At 36.3% G+C, this 6161-nt stretch overlaps 1 long non-coding RNA gene across 1 annotated transcript; it reads left to right on the top strand.

The window, feature by feature from the left end:
* Positions 1–3750: 3750 nt before the first annotated feature.
* Positions 3751–5792, top strand: LOC113338486. The gene is made up of 3 exons (XR_003354785.1): positions 3751–4097; positions 4531–5125; positions 5581–5792. It is a non-coding gene; the product is annotated as an uncharacterized LOC113338486 (long non-coding RNA).
* The last annotated feature ends 369 nt before the right edge of the window (positions 5793–6161 follow it).

Raw genomic sequence — 6161 nt, forward strand, 5'->3', positions numbered from 1 at the left:
AAAAACTCAACCCTAATTTCAATCGAATGAAACCTCACTTTGCAGAAAATCAATTTTGTCCCTTAATTCAATGAAAGACTATATAAGAAAAGCAAAACAAAAATAATAATAGATGAAATTCGAAGAAAATATCTAATAGAGAAAGATATAAACCGGTATATCTGAAGTAAACAGATGAATATCTCGCTTACTAAATCTTGATAAACTCTTGATAAAAGAAACAACATTGAAGAAAAAATTGAATCAATCCATTGTCATGATTTACAGGAAAAAAAAAACGCTCAAGAAACCCCAAAATTAAGCAAATCCCATACTTACAAAACCCTGGATTTGACAAGATAAAAATAAAGACACAGAAAAAAAAAAGATCTGAACAATATGTAGCATCAACAGTACCTTTCTCAAGGAATACAAAGAGAAATCACAACAAACCTCAAACTGTAACAGCCACTTCATTCCCTTTCAATTTCTGATAGATGTAGGGATGTGAGAGTTTCTTTCAAACTGTGAACTATAGATGTTAGGGATCTGAGTTTCAATCCCGGAAAGTTTTGCTTTTTGTTTTAGTTTCTGAGACATAGGTGATGGATCAGAGATTTTTAGAAGAATCGGAACTCAGAAAGAAAGAAAAAGAGGTGAGATAGAAGCTGTGAAAAGGTTTCCAGGCGAGAGAGTAGGCAAGAATTCCTGCTTCAGGGTTTCAGTTCTTGAGATTTATCAAATATGAATTTTAGATTTCACCAAAAAAAAAGCGCCAACATTCCCCGCCAATTCATTTGTCCCACATGTTTTCGTGCCACAGAAAAGTTGTGGTGGATATTTTATCGCTTTTTGTGTTTTGCTTTTATAGCCATACGATTGAAGATTCTGAATTTCAATTGGCTAGATATATATCACAGGGATCATATATAATATGCGGATCATAAGTGGTAGCTTTTGTGTTCGTAGCCATACGCTGATATGCTGTAACAAAAAAAAAAAAAAAAATTGATATAACAACAAAAAAAGTGATACAAGTCGATCTATGCAATAAGGGCTATTCCTATGTACCAAAAGCATGGCAAACTAGTTGTACCATGATGATGAAATAATTAAGCAATCGAATTCTTATCGAGCTATATTGTCTATTTCTAGTAGGTGCAAAAGTGACAAACTGAGTATTTTGACTTGTGCATAGGAATAGGCAAAAGATCGGCGAAATAGAAGTTGAGTAAGAAACACTAAATGTATTAGCGTGGAACCAAAATCTGTTTTTGAGATCCCACAGTGGAGACGTGATGGCCTCACTCATACCTTTTTTAAAACAACATCTCTTTCACCAAATAGGAGATGGTTTACACACCCCCGCACAAGCAAACTGGATCCCACAATTTGAAAATATCATGAATCCAGCTTCTTGTTATCCAATACACTCAGTTGTCGACATCATCGACCCATCAACCAGGAATTGGGATCAAGTTGAGCCTACTACCGCACCCTATAATTCAGCGAATCATTAACATCCACATCCCACAGAACAACCAATAATATAGGATCATATGGCCTTTTACCAAAAGCAGAAAATATACTACTACTTCAAGATGCCCCAATAGCGCTTCAGCGCAAACTCAACAAAAACCCCTTCCACCATCCAATTTCCTTTGGACACTCCCATGTCCGTCAAAAGTACAGCTTTTCTTGTGGAAACCAATTAATGAGGGTTTACCGCCCTCAACATTATTCACCGCATACAACTCACCAATTTCAACCTATGCCCTCAATACAGTTCTAATCCTGAAACATCCAGTCACATCCTGGTACACTGTCAAACAACTATAGATTCTTGGAACCTCTTACTAAACCACCTTAGAAACCATCAAGTCGTCACTCAAGGAATACCCAACTCACTACCTCGCCAAACAATCATATCTGAACTCCTTTAAACAAAAGTTCCTGCACAGATCACAACAACCTTCTGCTTCCTTTTTTGGTCCTTATGGTTAACCAGGATCGACGTCATGTATCGCCAACAACAAAAAAATCCAACAAGTGTAATGCACATGGCCATGAAACTCCAGCAGGAATATTCATGGACTCAGAAACACCTCCTACCGGTGCTCCCTAGGATGTTTCCATTTGCAAACCATGCACAAAGAACAATAACAAATTCAATCATTTTTGTGGGATGGCTCAAGCCTCAATCAGATTGGATCAAAATCAACACGGATGGGGTAGGAAGGGGAAGCCCCGGAGCAGCACGAGCAGGTATTATATGTCGAAATGAGGAAACCGGCACAATCTTAGCAATAACACAACCACTAGGCATCACTACGGCAATTGTAGCGGAGACTTGGGCCATGCACATAGCCTCTAAAACGGCGACGGAACGAGGATGGACAAAAGTCCAATTTGAAACAGATTCGGAAAATTTAGTGAGATTTCTAACCTCAGATACAGACGGCCCATGGTATATAGCTGACCTGGTTGCAGAGATCAAACAAAATCTCACCCAAATCCAGCGATATACCGTTAAGCACATCTACAGAGAAGCAACTCAAGCGGCAGACGGTTTAGCAAATCGAGCAGCGGATGATTGCTCCATAGGGAGACTCACAACAACAGTATGCGAAAATACAATTCCGTAGTCTATCAGTTCTATTGTAATAACAAACTTTATGGGTATTACGTACCCCGTGTAATTTCAGTCTAATCTAATAAATTTTATGCTTCAAAAAAAAATATTGTTTTGTTAAGAAAAACAAAATTACTTTATTCTTACTTCTCTACCGCTCGTTTACACCTCACCACACACGTAGTCCACACACTCACATACCTTTATGGTTACTTAACTTTTTGTCGTTTTTGGGTTGCACCGAAAAATTCATTCATATTGTAAATTTACCAGTTTCGAGTGGGTTTTCAATTTGTTATGTCCAGATGTTAGTTTTGTCAAATTACTGAGTTTCATAATCTGTTCACTGTTTCATAATCGTTCAAGGTTTTAATATTTAAGGAATAGTAGTTGTATTTGCTTTTTGATGTTAGATTGATATATAATTTTTACGTCGCGGAGCCACAGGTTGACTAAACCTGGCTGTAGCCCCTCTTTTTCTGGCGAAACCTCTCCAAGTTCGTATTCACCCTTAGTGAAAAAAAGAAAGAAAAAACAGTTTAATCCACCAATCACTATCAATTTAGTTCACCAAGCAGATTGGTCTAGTCTATCAAGAAGAAGAGAGGAAAAAAAAGAGAGGAACAGTTGGCTACTTGGCTGAAACTGAACGCAGTTATCGCTCAAAAAATTAACTTTCTTCAAGTATTAGGTAAGGATTTTTTTCTCATCCACAAGAGAAAATAGCTAAACTTTTGATTCATGTTACTTAATTAGGTTTTGGTTGTTTTTTGAGTTGGATTTTGATGGATGGTTCATACTTTATGCGTAATAATTTATTTTTATGATTTTATTTTTATTATTTTGAATGTGGAAATTGAGGGACTTTGATTTGTGATGCAATTTATGCAGATTAGTTAAGGGGTTATTTGATTTTTGGTACTTACATTTTGACCAAAATTATTGTTTGGTCTAACTTATGTCCAACTTATGATTTGGTACTTGTCTTCTGTTAAAACATTATTAAAATTTTTATTTAAAATATATTACTAAACTAGTTTACTATTACACCCTTCATTTTACTAATATTTACGTATATAATAAATTTATTAACCCTAAAATTCTTTCAGAAGAAAGAGAAAGCCCATTCCTTCCTTCCTCCCAAACCCTTCACCGCCACCACCATCACTTTTCTCTTTATTACTAGCACTGCAACACCATCTCAGTCACCTTCTCACTTTCCCTGTCTCTTTTTTACTGCCATCCCATCTTCTCTTCCGTCTCCAATCCCCAACATTCTTGAATCAGGTGAAGTTTATTTTATTGGGTTTACAAGTTCCAAAATCAAATTCGGCGATTAGTCAAGATTAGATTTTAGATTAGCATTTTATTCATTGATTCTAAAGGGTAACAGTAACAAGACCACAGTTATTGAATTAGGTTTGGATTGAGCTTTTCAGATGTGTGAAGTTGGTCCGAAAATGCGCAGGGGTCGATTCAAAAGCAGGTAATTCATTCGTATGAATCAGACTCTCTCAAAGTGAAAAATAGATAGTTGTTAAAGAGTTTAATTGAAATTGATAGATGGGTTTTGATCAAATCACAGTGGGTTATGATAAGAATATGATTCTAACTAAAAATTAAAGATATCAAGATTTAATTTAGGGTTTTGGGGAAGATTGGAATAAGATGAGGGGACAGTAAGATTCAGTTAATTAATGAATAAAAATATATGGTAATCTTTATATTGTTATACTTCTGCAAGTGGTGTTGTCTAGGAGTGAAGTTTGTGCCGATAAAATTCCCAAACTTATTTTTAGTTAAGACAGAAAGAAATTGAAACGGTGGTGAATAGGTCTCGATTGATTTTTTTGATGATTTTCTTAACTGATGAATGCATTATTTTTTTGATAATTGATCCTGTTGATTGTTTCATCAAGGTTTTGTTGGTCGGAGGATGGTGGTGGCGAGGGTGTGGTATGTCTGGTCGGCAAATGGAAGGGAGAAGAACGAACAGTGGAAGATAGTGAGATGGAATTTTGAAGCGTGTAAAAAGTGTGTGTGAAGGGTAGGATAGTAAATGTGTAAGCAGTTCCGATTTTGTTTGAATTTCTGTAGGTTTGAACATGGAGTAGAGTAATATAAGCAGTTCCTAATGCGGCACGGATTGCAGCATATCGATTTGACATGTCTGTTTGTTTGCTTGATAATATTTGTTTATGGAAAGATATCCTTGTATTTCGAATTATGGAGCAGCTGGCTCCTAAGTTAGCGAATTCAGCGTCATGTGTGCAGAGTATCCCACCAAATATTCATGATAGGAGTTACTACTATATCTGCCACTTACTGATCAGTTTCATGATTGTGTGAATGAATGCAAAATGGTTAAGCGAAGGGGAGGCTAATGATGTCACATATGATTGACTACTTGCGGTGAATGAGGTGCTCTTCGTCCGGAGCAGTACTTCTTATGCATTTTATGAACACCGGTCAAGGTCGAAACTGCACTGATTGGATATTCATGTACAACGCAAGGTCCAGTTCCTAATCTCAATTTCGCTTTTGTATACCAACTATTCAAAACTAGACACTGATCTATGTGCGAGGAAAAAAAAAATTTAGCCCCCAACCCCCCATTCTGAAAACCTGGCTCCGCCACTGTGCATGTGAGATTGGACATATACATAAGTTAGAATACGACAATATGTACGGATGATGCATGTTATCTGTCTTCGTGGTTGTACTAAGTCCATCGTATTTTCATATGTCTCTGTTCTTATTTTCTTGTTTTTATGTCAAAATCATGGCTAGGCATATGTTGCAACCCTATGGATCATTTCGGTGCTTCAAACATCGGTGTAGCAAATTACTTCTAAAATCTTACTGTTAAATTTTCTTTTGTGTCAATGGTTGTTTACTATCTCTGTCATGTTGAGATGTCAGGTCAACATTTCCCAAATACTTACTGTTTCTCGTTGATTTTGTCGTAGGATTAAGACAAGGAAATTGTATTTTCCATGGAATGCGACTAGAGGGATGGGTTGCCTTGAATGGGAGGATGCCCATCATTGTTGATGAAGTAATAACATGTGAACCAACAAGCAAACATAGATTTATTTTGGCTGGTGAAGGTAGAAAAATTAGGCATGCATTTGCTCCTCTACAATATAGGTTTTGGAAAAAAAAATCACGCCCAAGAAAGAGAGGCTCTGACTCACAATTTTTGAATTGCATATTATTATATTTTCATCTGTGTTAACTTTTTTTTTTTTTTTTTTTTGAAATGGTTTGATTTACAACTATTCATTGTTATGATGTTGTATGATAACTTTATACTTGACATTACATGACCTTCTATCAGAAAGTTCTGAATTATTGTATGGCAAAGACGTATACCGGTTACAAATGCAAAATGTTGGCGCACTTCAGAAAGTATTAACCCATCGAAGAAGCACGTGCAATCCTTTTGGAAACATCCTGCCAGAAATTTGGTCACATTTGTGTGACTTGTTTGCTATGGAAAATAGTGACTGGTCACTGTATTTTAAAACTTATAGGCCTTGTTCGCATT

This window comes from Papaver somniferum, chromosome 1 (assembly GCF_003573695.1).
Source record: "Papaver somniferum cultivar HN1 chromosome 1, ASM357369v1, whole genome shotgun sequence".
Lineage (NCBI taxonomy): Eukaryota > Viridiplantae > Streptophyta > Magnoliopsida > Ranunculales > Papaveraceae > Papaver > Papaver somniferum.